The 15,223-nt window shown below is 44.8% G+C and overlaps 1 long non-coding RNA gene across 1 annotated transcript; it reads right to left on the bottom strand.

Moving 5' to 3' along the window:
* Positions 1-42: 42 nt before the first annotated feature.
* LOC121143996 lies at positions 43-8,780 on the bottom strand. Its single transcript, XR_005881319.1, has 3 exons — positions 8,655-8,780; positions 2,734-2,807; positions 43-239 (listed from the first exon to the last, which is right to left on the bottom strand). It is a non-coding gene; the product is annotated as an uncharacterized LOC121143996 (long non-coding RNA).
* Positions 8,781-15,223: the final 6,443 nt, after the last annotated feature.

Here is a 15,223-nt window from a genome sequence, read left to right as displayed (position 1 = left end):
GCCGGGCCTACGTCACGCCGCCGTGCGTGCTCTGACCCCGCCCCGGGCTCCTTGCGCCCCGCCCCAGTGAGGCTCTGTGTTTAAGATACTGACTGTGTGCTCGTCAGTCTCAGGCGCCCCCTCTGTGTCCCTTGCTGCACCCTGGTCGCTCGCTCGCGGAGTGAGGCCGGTCCCTTACCTGAGCAGAGTCCTCAGAGACTGTTCACTCTGTCTGTGAGGTGATGTTTATATGCCCGCATCTGAATGGATTAGGCAGATAGCTGAGGTGTTTAAATAGCTTCTCCTTTATCCTTTCCGAATAAAGTCCACACTCAGTAATGACACGCCCTGTGTTTCCAATCTTTTCTATCCTCCCAGCATCACACGGCCAAGGGATTCTCAGATTGTTCCATTTCTTCCCAGGCCCACCATCCTATTCTGAGCCACCCCACCACCTCCCAAACTAACGTTTGCAGTCGAGTCTCAGTCTCCCTGCTTTCACCATCGCCCCCCAACCTTGAATGGTTGAGTATTTTTGTTGTTGTTTTTTAATGCCATATAGTTGCATTTAAGATTTCCAGTGGTTTCTCAAAACCGCCCACAGACTATCTCCTCGGTGCACGCCTTTAATCCTGCTGTTAATCCCAACACCGGATGCAGAGGCAGGCAGATCTCTTGAGCTCAAAGATCAAGGCCATTCTGGTCTACAGAGTGAGTTCTAGGACAGCCATGGCTATACAGAGAAACCATGTCTCAAAAAACAGCAACAAACAAACAAACGACTATTTCATTTGCCCCTCTTTCATAAGTGCCTTTAGTTAGACTGTTCCCTCGAGCTGGATTTCCACAGACAGACTTCTGACCTTCTACCCCTCATTGGGCTAATCATTATTCCCACAAGTCCTTCCTGGGTCCCGTTTTGTTTCCCTTGGAAAGCTTTTTCTGACCCTCCAGTCTGGCTAGCACCCTCCTCCAAGTTCCCAGCCTTTGTCAGGTGGATGGAGCTGAATTATCTGTCTTTTCCCTGTGTAGGCCTGGCGTGTTGCCTAAGGGAGACTCTTCCTTGGTTGAATGAACAAATGTTCAAAGAGCATATGCAAAGAAAGAAAAAAAGACAGATGAGGGTGTTTTCCACAGTCATTCTTTCTACAAGAAGGCAAGAGGTTGACTTTGACAGGTTTTTATTCACCATTTACTGACTTATTACTATTCTTATTGTCAGACCCGATGCCAGCCCAACTGATTTATAAAACCCGATTGTGCCTGATAGAACCAGGTTCATCTAGAACAACAAATAAGCAGGAGAGCCGTTGAGCCACCCATCCCTTGAGGTTTTTATGGAAGTCTGACTGATAATGTCATTTGGGTGAGGGCCAGAAGGGATTTTGAGAGATACCGCTGTGTTTAATGGGTAAATTCCAAAAACTTACTTTACATCCTAATTCTACAAAATCACTATTTCAAAGTGCACTCAAATTCTATGTTAAAAACAGGGGATGTTAGTCTGGTGGTGGAGGTGGTGATGGTGGTGACAGGGTGCTGGCCTTTAATCCCAGCACTCAGGAGGCAGAGGTAGGCAGATGTCCTGGTCTACAGACAGCCAGAACTACACAGAGACCTTGTCTTCAAAAAACAAAAACAAAACCAACAACAAAGCAGGGGGGCTGATGAATGCCTATAATTCAAGTACTAAGAGGGCTGAGGCAGGAGGGTGTCTAGTTCAAGGCTAGCCAGTGCTACTTAACAACAAAATCCTGCTTCAAAATTCTAGCCTTTTTTTTTTTGAGACTGGGTCACACTATGTAGTCCTGGATGTTCTGGAGCTCCCTATGCAGGCTGGCCTTGAACTGACAGAGATCTCCCAAGCACTAGGATTAAAGGTGTGCATGACCACACCTGGCTCCTAACCAGTTTTTTTTTTTTAAAGACAGAAACAGCCAGGGGCTGTGGTGGTACACACCCTTAATCCCAGAACTTGAGATACAGAGACAATGGGATCTCTGTCAGTTTGAGGCCAGCCTGGTCTACAGAATGAGTTCCAGGACAGTCAGGACTGTTACACAGAAAAACTCTGTCTTGAAAAACCAAACAAACCCAAACCCAAAATACAAACAAACAAACAAAAAGAACCAAGAGTTGGGCATGGTGACTAATGCCTGTCATTCCAGCACTTGGAAGATGTAAGTGGATGGTCAGGGGTTCAATGTCACCTTCTGCTAAATAATGAATTCCAGGCCAGACTGGGCTACAAGAGAACCTTTCCTGGGCTTTGGTGGCTCACACCTTTAATCCCAGCACTTGGGAGGCAGAGGCAGGAGGATCTCTGTGAGTTCGAGGCCAGCCTGGTCTACAGATCAGAGTTCTCGGACAGCCTCCAAAACAATACAGAGAAACCCTGTCTCAAAAAAAAAAAAAAAAAAAAAAAAAGAGAACCTTTCCTCAATAACTCCTCCCCACCAAAAGACAGTGTCACTAAGTAGCCCAGGCTGGCCTATAAATCCACATTATCTTGCCCTTCGGCCTCCCAAAAGCTGGGATTACAGATGTGTGCACCGGCATCCAGCACTCTGTTTTATTCTATGTTATCCTTACCTTGTTCCTGCAAGCTTATTATATATATGACCTATTAATATATACTCACTTCTTCATAAGGGTACAATTTTAGGCCCATGTGTCTGGTGAGACAACTACTGTCTGTGTTTCCTTGAGTCTACTACCATTTCAATTAGAGAACAGTACTAAAACATTAGTCACCCTCTCATCTGGCAGAAGTTCAAGACAGATGTTAGTCACTTGTAAATCACCAGAGGATGTTTTTGCAACCACACCTATAGAAAAAGGAAAAGGAAACATAAGCCAGGTGTAGTGGTGCACGTCTAAATCCCTGATATTCAGGATTGCCGTGAGTTCAATTCCTGGGGTTCCATAAGGATACCCTGTTTCAGAAAGGGAGGAAGGAAGGGGGATATCGAGAAAGTGCTTCACGAGCCTGGCAACCCGAGTTCTGTCTCTGGAACCCACATAAAAGCCAGATGCAGAGATTCAGTGAAGTTATAATCCCCACACTCCTGCCGTGAGACGGGCAGCAGAGACAGCTGGAGTATGCAGTCCGGCAACAGAGACAAGGAGGCACCTGTCTCAGCCAGGTGGAAAGCAAGAACGGACTACTGAAACTTGTCCACTGGCTTCTGCAGGTTCCATGTGACAAGCACAGAGCAGCACTCACATGTCAAACACATACTTTTTTTTTTGGTTTCTCCAGACAGGGTTTCTCTGTGTAGCCTTGGCTATCCTGGAACTCTCTCTGTAGTCGATGCTGGCCTCAAACTCACAGAGGTGCTCCTGCCTCTTCCTTCTGAGTGCCGGGATTAAAGTTGTCTGCCATCACTGCCTGGCAATAATTTCATATTTTACTTGAAATATACAGACTTTCAGAGTGCCTCTTCAGCCAGGTGGTGGTGGCACACGCCTTTATTGCAGCACTTGGGAGGCAGAGGCAGGTAGATCTCAGTGAGTTCAAGGCCAGCCTGGTCTACAAATCGAGTTCCAGGACAGCCTCCAAAGCCACAAAGAAACCCTGTCTCAAAAAACAAAACAAAACAAAATAGAGTGCCTTTTCAATAGCCTATATACACAGTTTAAAAATAAAAATCTTTTTTAATTAAGTGGTTATTGATATTGGTAATAAACTGCATATTCCATGATGATCCTATAAGAACAAAATGGGTTTGAAAATTCCTTTCACCTCTATGATGTCACAGGCATTGTAAGGTCATAGTACAACACATAAAGGCTGTATTTGTGATACTCCTACGGTAAACACACCTTCTGAGCTGCCCATCCTCTCATATAGTTCAGGGTTATGAACACTACATGCTACGTCAAGACAAACAGCTATGTTATGGGTAGGTCTATGCATTTACTATATTTTTCTTTTTTTCTCATTATTTTAGAAAATACTCCCGGGTGGTGGTGGCACACACCTCAACTCCAGGAGGCAGAGGCAGGTGGATCTCTCAGAGTTTAAGGCCAGCCTGGCCTACAGGGTGAGTTTCAGGACAGCCAGGGCTACACAGAGAAACCTTGTCTCAAAAACCAAAAAGAAAGCCGGGCGGTGGTGTCGCATGCCTTTAATCCCAGCACTCGGGAGGCAGAGGCAGGTGGATCTCTGTGAGTTTGAGACCAAGCCTGGTCTACCGAGCGAGTTCCAGGACAGGCTCCAAAACAATATAGAGAAACCCTGTCTCAAAAAACCAAAAAGAAAAAAAAAAAGAAAGAAAGAACATTTGTATTTACAAAAGGAAGTTTTGCTGGTCTTGTCAGTGTTGGATCACAGAAGCTGCCCCATATAGGAGTCACCTATGTCTCATAGCCTACCTAGTACCTGCCCCAAAGTGCTAAACTCCCAATGTGTAATAGCCTCCAGTTGGGATGGGACACAATAGGATTAACTTTTTTGTTTGTTTGTTTGTTTGTTTGTTGGTCTTTTGAGACAGGGTTTCTCTGTGGCTTTGGAGGCTATCCTGGAACCAGCTCTTGTAGACCAGGCTGGCCTTCAACTTACAGAGATCCGACTGCTTTTGCCTCCTGAGTACTAGGAATAAAGGTATGTGCCACCAACACCCAGCGGAAACTTATTATTAATTATGAAAACTAAGCCTTAGCTTAGCTTGTTTCTAACTAGCTCTTATAACTTAACCTATATTTTTTTCAATCTACGTTCTTCAATGAGCTTTTTACCTCATCTCCAGCTTGCTCATTCTGTTTCTTCCCTGTCTGAAGACTCCACTTTCTTCTTCCCACTTTCTTCTCTCTGTCCAGAAGAGACCTCCTGCCTAGCTACTGGTCAGTTAGCTCTTTATTAAGCCAATCACAGTGACATATCCTCACAGTATAAAGGAATATTCCACAACACCTCTAAACTCAGAGACTACTGCCCTCTAAATATAAAAAAAAAATTTCCTTGTTCTACAGGTGGTTTGCGGTTGGATCTCCTATCCTAGCTTCCTCCATGCCCACTGGCCAGCTTTACTAAGGATTTACCTCAGATCCATCCCAGAGCATGTCCCTACCTGACCTGGAATCTATTATTCAAAACAGGTGGGCTGTGAGATGGTTTGGCTGGTAAAGTGCCTACCTCCAAAACTGATCCCCAGAGCTCATGTGGTAGAAGGAGAAAACCAGCTCCCGCAGGTTGTCCTCTGACCTCCACATCACCCATAGCACACAGACACACAGACACACAGACACACAGACACACACACAGACACACACACAGACACACACACACACACACACACACACACGTCTGATGGGTTGTGCCTCACCAGCTATAGCCTCATACAGTTCATGATTTCATGATTAATACATCTTTTGATTTCATAATTTTCTCTCACTCTTGACTTAATCTCTTGTTGTTTGGGTTCATAGTGACCTCTGAGCATACAAAATTCATCCCAAATGTTACCAACCCTCATTTGACTGACCTAGAAATGAGTTTAAACTGATTAAGAAGCTGGGTATGCAAAATGACACACACCTTTAGTCGGAGCTATTAGGAAAGCTGATTCAGGAGAACTGTTCTGGCTTAGGAAATCCTGGCCAGCCTAGAAAACATAGCAAGGCTTCCATTTAAAACATGACTAAGGACTGCAAAGGAGGAAAAATCAAAGACAACTATTGCTCACCAATCAAGTCAGTCCTGTTCTGGCATAGCTGCCAGGACAGCTGTGATCTTAGGGAAGGATGAAGTGGTGGCTTCAATTAAAAATCTGCTTCACTAAAGGCAATGAGATAGAACAAAAATAAAATAAAGGCCCTATAGAAAAAGTTGTAGCTTCTTTGCAGAACTGGGGTTGAGCCTACGGTCTTATGCATGCTGGGTGAGCACTCCACCATTGAGCTACATCCATAGACATTTAAAATTATGTTTATTTTATCCAGGTGGTGGTAGTTGATCCCTGAACTCAGGAGATAGAAGCAGGCAGATCTCTGAGTTCCAGGTCAGCCTGGTCTACAGAATGAGTTCCAGGATAGCCAGAACTACACAAAGAAACCTTGACTCGAAAATAAAATAAGATAAAATAATGTTTATTTTGAGACAGGTTCGCAAAATAGTTGCCCAGGTTGATCATAAACGTGTTATGTAAGCCAGGTAGGCTTTGACTTGTCAGTCCTCCTGCTTCAGCCTCCAGAACAGCTGGGATTACAAACATGTGCCACCTGACCAAAACTGGGGATACTCTTGATGACAGATATTGATGTCAGACACAGACATTAATCCCTTTTAACGCCAAAATCATAACTGCTGTGCCTGGGTTTGGGTTGTAGAACTCTGGCTCTAGGGGTGGTGAGGGAATGAAGAAAGGACAGGCACACATACACATGCATACAGGAAAGCTGGGATCAGGTTGGCATCTGCTACTGCTGATGGAGGCTGTGTACTATCACAAGCTGCCCAGAACCTCAGCATGCTCAGTCGCAGGGGTAGTGGCAGCTGATCTTGGTAGGAGGTCTCCATAGGTGAAAAGTTTCAGGCTGGAAACACCAGGCAGGGAGGAAGCTGCAGTTTCTAGTTTTTTTACTCAGTGGTCACTTTCTACCACTGGAACCCTGGAGCAAAACATTGTCATCCCTCTGGAACCTGGCCCATGTAGGGAAACTGCTTTGCCTATTTCCTGTGGGTTCAAAGCCTTGGTATCCTTGGCATCAAAGAGCCTATGTCAACATTATACTCACTCACTCAGGGGTCCCTCTGCTCCCCAACACAATCAAAGCAAGAAGCCCGCAACGTTGAAAGAAAAGCCCAGTCTGCCTGTGATATTGGATTCACTGCTATCTCTGGGTAACTGAGAAGATTCAGGAATCATTATTTTTTGCTAGAAAAGTAGGTCAATGACAAATCACTTGCCTGGCACGATCAAGCTCCCAAGTTCCATCCCTAGCATTGCCAAGAAAGGGGAGGGAGATAGGAGACAACAGAGAATAGGACAAGGCACCACGGGCACCTATAGTTCCTGCTCCTCAGGAGGCTGAGGAGAGGGATCATTTGAGCTCAGAAGTTGGAGGCCAGCCTGGGAAGCACACTGGGACTCTGCCTTGGAAACAGTACCCGATGTGGCACTTAGGAGGCATGAAGATCTTCCAAGCTACAGAGTGAGTGTGAGCCTTTCCTGGCCTGTATGAGAGCATCTCAAAACACAACAACCCAAGTGAAGAGTTTTGGTTCCTACCTACTTACTCATGAGGCTGAGATAAAAGACATTTTTTTTTTTTGCCTACATAGTAAGTTCTAGGCAAACCTTGGATACAGTGTGAGATTTTTTTTTTTTTTTGGTTTTTCGAGACAGGGTTTCTCTGTGGCTTTGGAGGCTGTCCTGGAACTCACTCTGTAGACCAGGCTGGCCTCGAACTCACAGAGATCCGCCTGCCTCTGCCTCCCGAATGCTGGGATTAAAGGCGTGTGCCACCAACGCCCCGCCAGTGTGAGATCTTATTCCCTCAAAAGTCAAACAAAAATATCAAATAGGAAAACAAACAGTGAGTCTCCCCCCGCCCCCAGCAGGGTTTCTCTGTGGCATTGGAGGCTGTCCTGGAACTAGCTCTTGTAGGCCAGGCTGGTCTCAAACTCACAGACATCCTCCTGCCTCTGCCTCCCGAGTGCTGGGATTAAAGGTATGTGCCACCACCACCCATGCAAACAGTGAGTCTTAAAGAGCTATGTGAAAACAGGATCATTTTGGGGACACGCCACTTGAGCTGATTGGGGAAGAAAAAAGTCACCCACCAGAGCAAATCTTCAGTATGGGGAAGCATTCCCATTCTGGAGACAAACAGGTCAGTGCAGAGTCTCAAGGCTTTTAAGGATGGGATTGCAGTCTTGCTTGGGATCAGTGTTGTAGTTACAAATTCAAAGTCTTGGTGATCTGGTTAGAGATAACCCCAGGGTCTCCAAGCATATCGGTAAGTACATAATGTCCATGCACTTCAGGAGCCACAAGAAATTTCAGCCCAGCTTTTCTGAGATGTTCTCCTGAATTGCTATGCTAGCAAGGAGGACTGTTGTTAAAACTACCATTTCAAGAGCTTGATTATTAGTTGGGCCTGTTGGAGCAGCCCTGTGGTCCTAGTTACTCAACAGCTGAGGCAGGGGGATCACAAGCACTGCCTGTACTATGAGAGTGAGTTCAAGGATAGCCTGGCCAAAGAACTGAAAGCCTGCCTAAAAAGAAGTCTAGGGCAATCCACTTTTAGGTCTGCTGCCTATGGTACTCTCTGGCTTCAGGGAGCTGCCTCTCTACCTCAGGAAAGTCTGCTTCCTTGCCTTAAAACAAAACAAAACAACAACCACACAACAAAAAACTAGTCAGTGTTATATGCTTTGGGAAGTGGATACTAGACCAATGGGAATTCAAGGTCATCCTCAGCTACACAGGATCCTACCACAAAGAGAAGAGGGCTGGAGAATTAGCTCAGTATTGGGTTAGCAGCTGTAAGACCCTGAGTTCAAATCTCTCTCTCTCTCTCTCTCTCTCTCTCTCTCTCTCTCTCTCTCTCTCTCTCTCTCTCTCTCTCACTCACACACACACTTTTTGCTTATTATTGAGAATATTCTAATAAATTCTATGAGTGATGTTCATTTCAGTAGCAATTTGCTCTTTCTCCACCCAACCTACCTCTTTGATCTAACCATGAGATCAAGGAGTTATGGTTAGAAAGGCCTGTGGCTCAAGGAGGACCCTTGCCCAGGTTATTACTGCAATGGAGAAGGATGCTGAAAAGACATTGATGCAATTCTGGAAACATTGTGACATCTATGACTGTATCCGGAACCTTGTCTGTGGTTAGGTGATGTCACCAAGGTATGAATGCATGGTATCTGGAACAAGACACTCAAGAGTTCATCCAGGACTACAGAGGACTCACCAAGGGTGAGGAGGTAGCAATATCTGTAACGCTGTGTGGAGATGGCCAACAATTTCACCTGGGTATGGATGAGGATGATGCTGAGCTCCCAGGAGAGGTTTCTTAGCAACTGGTATGGGAGTTGATGGGAACAGGAATGCAGCTACAAATAGGAAAGGGATAAATCCCAAGAAAACCCAGGGAAGAGTTGAGAGGAAACCTGGTAGACTTCCATGATCTCCTCAAGAATTACTTCAAAATAAAGAATGTGGGTGTAGCTGGTGGTAGAGCACTTGCCTAGCATGCTTAAGGTTCTGTCCCTAGCACTGCAGGAACAACAAAGTAACATGGACCCTGATACTGAAAGAGTTTCTCTTTCAGTTGAGATTATAACATAATTACAACAATTCTCACTTCCCCTTTCCTCCCTCCAAATCCTCCTCCTTGCTTTCTTCCTAATCTGTGGCCTGTTTTTCCCCCTGTGCGTACATGTATACACACATATATTTCTAAATATAACCTGCTTGGTTTGTGTTTGCTACTCACATGTATGTTTTCAGGGTTGACCATTTAGTACTGCATGACCAAGTATCGTCCTCTTCTCTATTTCGCCCACTCTCAGCATTCCTTAGTTGCCTGTAGCTCCTTGTGTAGGGTTGAGGTCTCATGGGCTCCCCATCCTACCCCATCCACTTTGGAATGTCTATAATTGCTGTCTTGGTTCAGCTCATATTTAGGCAGTCATGTGGTGATATTTTATGGGTGTAGCTTCAGACATTCCTAGGAGACACAGACTCACAGCGAATTCCTGATTCTCTGGCTCATCTATAATGCTCCCTGAGCCTTAGGTATAAGAGTATATCCATTGGGGACTGGGCTCTATAACACTATAATTTGATTGGGCAAGGGCTTTGATTTAGTTATTACTCTGTATTTAGCCTCACAAATAGTGTGTAGCATTGTTAGAGCTATAGATATTGTTTTAATGTATGTATGAACAAAATGAGATTATCTTGGAATGTATTTATTTAAATTTTATTATATCTTATATGTATGGGTATTTGCCTGAATGTATCTGTACCACTTGTGTGTCTAGTGCCCATAGAGGACAGAGTGGGACATTGGATCCCTTGGAACTGGAGTTATAACTATTGTGAGCTACCATGTGGGTTCTGGGAATTGAACTTGAGTCCTTTGGAAGAGCAGCCAGTTAACCTCTAAGCCATCTCTCTGGCCCTAGGATGTACTTATTCAAAGAATTAAGAAAAAGAAATGAAAGACGGGCATTGGTAGGGCACACCTTTAATCCCAGCACTCGGGAGTTCGAGGTCAGCCTGGGCTACAGGAAGAGTGCCAGTACAGGTTCCAAAGCAATATAGAGAAATCCTGTCTCAAAAAAAAAAAAAAACAAAACAGAAAGAAAAGGAAATGATATGTGTTCTTTCTCTCATTGAGACATTAAGGAAAGGACGCATATGTGCCCACGGAGAATGGGATTTAAGAACTTGCAGAGAATACTCAACAAAATAATGGAGAGAAATAAAAATGGTTTATCTGATAGGGAGCCAAATTGCTAGCAATGTCACCCCTCCTCCCAAGGATTATGGCTTCAAAATGTGTTATGCAATGACAAAAGCATTAACCATCATAATGAAGGTATGGATAGAACATTATGTTTGTTTGCCAAACTTGTTCCTGACAAATGGGCTCTGTATTCCAAGATGGGAAGCCACAGTCCTCAAAGCTTTCAGACAGAGAAATAAGCTCAAGATGCAGAATGATTTGCTTATTGTTTGAACAGTAAGTAACAAAACAAATTAGAAAGACAGGACATGGGGAGAAGAAATGGAAAATAGCCTCTCTGCCTGTGTCCACAGGCTCTGTTCTGAATTTATTAATGGAACACTAACAATGAGGCATGCCAGCACATTGAGATGCACAGTTTATATGCGTTGTAAAGGTGCCCAATTCAGGGACCGAGAGGCAGCTGCAATTCAGAAGTTACTCTCCAAACTCCTGAAGCTGCCCAGAGGGCAGAATCTGCCCATGTGGCGCACACTGTTCTAGTTTCTACAAAGGCATTGCAGCATATGGCAGAGGTCCTACCGTGGGTAATGGGGCAGGCTACTCATTAGTGTGTTGGGGGGGTCTAACCCCTTAGCTCCCACAGAAGCCTTTTTCTCCAGCAATACTAGGGTCAGACTCAATATGTTGCCTTCACAGAACTATGAAAAAATATGACTAATATTTGTCATACACAGCCCATTTTCTAGTGTTGCTCATATTGTTGAAACATAGTACTTTGGATGTTGGTACACACACAGGACAGTTGTGACCTTATCTTCTTCTATTCCTAGTGTCACGATTCAGTGACTGGAGAGAAGCAATTTACACATGTTTTTCTATGGCCTCCACAAATGGACTGTGTTACTTACATACCCAATAGATACACACACACATACACACACACACACACACACACACACACACACACTTCAAAATAGGGAGCAAATGGGGAGAATGGAAAGGGAAGCTTTGGAGACATAACTTTTTTTTTTTTTTCAGGATAGGTTTTCCCTGTGTAGCCCTGTCTATCCTGGAACTCACTCTGTAGATCAAGCTGACCTCAGACTCACAGAGATCCGCCTGACTCTGCCTCCCAAGTGCTGGGATAAAAGGCATGTGTCATCACTGCTGGGTAACCCATAACTCTTAGAATCAACAACAGGGTTAGCCTTGAGGTGTAATTGAACACTTGGGAGGTGGAGGCAGGAGGATAAGAAATTCACATCATCCTGGGTCATTTATGTAAAGAGTTCAAGGCTAGCCTTGGCTACAAGAGACACAAAACCGAATCAATTCTACCACTAAAAAAGAAAAGGAAATCACCAAGAAGTAGAAATGAGTTTTTTCAAATCACCTTTCCTCATCCCTGACTTGGTAAAAATTATGAAAATGATTTCTAAGGAATTTGTCCTCTTGGCATTCCATACTAGCCACCAGAATCCATTGTGTCTAAAACATACCAGGCTTTCAGCACCTCTCTCCTCACGTCTGGAAAGTTCTCCTAACCCAGGGGATTGCATTGCTTTATTTGCTGACGATTAAACCCAGGACCTGACAAATGTTAACCGAGCACTCCACCTCAGAACTTTATCTGTGTCACCATGTTTTCTCCTCCCTTTAAAACTCAGTTCATGAGTTTGTGAGATGGCCCATGCTGCCAAGCCTGACACTCTGAGCTTGATCCCTACAACCTATATGGCACCAGGGTCGGTCCCGAGATTGTCCCGAGAGCTCCACCTATGTGCCATGGCATGCATGTGCCCGCACATATACACATACACACACGATGAAAATGTAATTAAAAGCAGGTGTGGAGATGCACACCTTTAATCCCAGCATTTGGGAGAATAGAGACAGGCAGATCTCTGAGTTTGAGGCCAGTCTGGTCTATAGAGTGAGTTCCAGAACAGTCAAAGGCTACACCTGTCCCAAAGCCCACAAACAAACAAACAAACATAATTTAGGAAGAAAGAAAAGGAAGGAACCTGGGAGCTAGAGAGATAGTTCATTAGTTGGGTACTTTGCTTCACAAGTTTGGTTCCCAGAACCCACATGGAAGCTTACAACTCTGTGACTCCAGTTTCAGGGGATCAACAGCCTCTTCTGACCTCTGAGAGCCCCAGGCACTCACATGATGCACATACATATATAGGCAAAACACTATAAATATGAAAATAAAGTTATGTCTTTAGAAGAAAACTCTGCTTACAAAAAAAGATGAAACTTGGGGGAGAATGGAAGGGAGAAATAATGTAATTATATTATCTCAAAAAAGGAAATAATTATAATGGGGGAGTTGGGGGGAGGGCACGGGAGGAGGGGAGGGAAAGGGAGAGGGACCTGGAACTGACTTGTGAAGCAACCTTGTTTCTTTTTTTTTTTTTTTTTTTTTGGTTTTTCGAGACAGGGTTTCTCTGTGGCTTTGGAGGCTGTCCTGGAACTCGCTCTGTAGACCAGGCTGGCCTTGAACTCACAGAGATCCGCCTGCCTCTGCCTCCCGAGTGCTGGGATTAAAGGCGTGTGCCACCAACGCCCGGCAGCAACCTTGTTTCTTATCTATATTTAAACTGAAAAATAAATTTAAAAAAAGAAAGAATTTCTTTGGGAAGTCCACTCTGGTATTTCTTTTTCTACAGATTTTTTTTTTTGGCCATACAGATGACTCCCTCATTATTTGGTGGCATCTATCTTGTCTACTGATCTTCCTAGACTGTGTGATATTTCAGCCAGGCACTCTGCTTGAATCTGATCAGAGTCTGTGGTTTCGACTAACAAAATGTGGCAGAAGCTGGGTGAGGAGTCACATGCCTTTGGCACCAGTATGTGGGAAGCAGAGGCAGGCAGATCTCTGTGAATTGGAGGCCAGCCTGATCTACATGAGCAAGTTCCAGGCCAGCCAGGTCAACAAAGGTCATGATGATCCTCTTGCCTCTCTTCCTGGGTGCTTGGATTACAGACCTGACTTGAAGCATCTTGAGTTCTTTAGAGAAAGCTGAAAAGGTGTGTGGGTTACTGGTGAGGATTCACCACCAAGGAATTGTGGGTAGGTGGAGGAGTTTAATAACACAGGAGCACCACACTGTAGGTGGAGTTTTCATCAGGACTGCCAGCTTCCAAATAACCACACAGAAACTTAGTACTAAATACAAATGCTCAGCTGATTGCTTAGGCTCGTCTCCAGCCAGCTGTTACAACTTAAATTAACCCATTTCTATTAATCCATTTGCTGCCCCAAGGCTCATTTATCTCATCTATGAACTTCCCATGTTGCTTCTTTTGTGTCTCGCTCAAGACTTCTCTGACTCTGCACTCCTCCTTCCCAGCATTCTCTCTGCCCCTAAAATCATCAGCTTTTAATTAACAATGAGAGCAACACATCTTCACAGTGTACAGAAATACTACTATTCCACAGCACCAAATGAAGCTGTGGATTTTGCTGTTAGGTTTCCAAATAGAAGTATCAGGGTTTTTGTTTTGTTGTTGTTTTTTTCCCCAAGACAGGGTTACTCTGTGTAGCCTTGGCTGTCCTGGAACTAACACTGTAGACCAGGCTGACCTTGAACTCAGACATCTGCCTGACCACCAAGTTTGATTCTAGGTTCTGCCTCTTTAGCTGCTTCTTTCCTCCTTCTTAACTAGCTAGCTCTCCTCAGCTACTCAGTGTTCTCTCGCCTTGATACACCCTTTTGGGCTGCCCACCACGTGGGCATCTCTTCTCTACATCCTTTAGGGTACCCACCTTGTGGGCATCTCCCTGCAATGCCTTTTAGGGCCCCATCACATGGGCAAGTCTATTCACTAAGACCCTTGCACCTCTCCAGCTATTTCCTCTTCTGCTTGCCCTAACCACTTGTCTCTCTCCTTCTGCTGGTACATGTCGCTATGGAGCTCCCTGCTTTGTCTACTTTTGCTATGAAAGTCACACTGGTGTGCCAGGAAGCTTCCTCTTGCTCTACTGGGCTCCAACACATGGAAAGGGACATCTCTCCTCTGTGCTTTGGGGCATTTCTCTCTGACAAGTCTCTCAGTACTCTTGGGGAAGCCCTGGATTGAAATTCTTCTTACTATGACACTTACCCCTCTGCTGCTTCATGCCTCTTCACCTCCACTAGGAGCTGATTACATGCTCCCAGATCTGTGACCCTTTCCTTGACCCCGTACCCTGGGACCTGCTCTATCTTTCCTTCTGCCCTCCTGTATGCTATGCATTTTCTTGCCTCTCCCTAGGAGCTGTCTGTTCAATCCCACAGCTTCTCTATGCCCTCCTGGCCTCTGTGATATTGGAACACTTCTCAGGGTAAAGTTTCTGCTTGATCTTTCTTGTCCCTTATGGCTACACTGTTTGTTCTCTGCCTCTTAGTTACCTAACCCTCCCTCTGGTAGGTTCTTTTCATGACCCTTCCTTCTTTTCTCCTTGTATTCAATTCCTTTCTAGGACTCAAGAGATTTTCTTACAGCCTCTCTGTCTTACTAAAAACAGCTTGACCTCAGTATGGCTTGCTGACCAGAGTTAGCACATGAGTTCCTGCACAAGCAAATGATCCCAAATTCTCTCGCCCTCCTTCCCCCCCCCTGCTTTTCTTTTTCTTTCTTTCTTTCTTTTTTTTTTTTTTTTTTTGGTTTTTCGAGACAGGGTTTCTCTGTATTGTTTTGGAGGCTGTCCTGGAACTCTCTCTGTAGACCAGGCTGGCCTGGAACTCAGAGATCCGCCTGCCTCTGCCTCCCAAGTGCTGGGATTAAAGGTGTGTGCCACCAATGCCTGGCCCAAATTCTC

This window comes from Mesocricetus auratus, unplaced genomic scaffold, assembly GCF_017639785.1.
Source record: "Mesocricetus auratus isolate SY011 unplaced genomic scaffold, BCM_Maur_2.0 Super-Scaffold_100014, whole genome shotgun sequence".
Lineage (NCBI taxonomy): Eukaryota > Metazoa > Chordata > Mammalia > Rodentia > Cricetidae > Mesocricetus > Mesocricetus auratus.
This window is presented reverse-complemented; position numbering and strand designations above follow the sequence as displayed.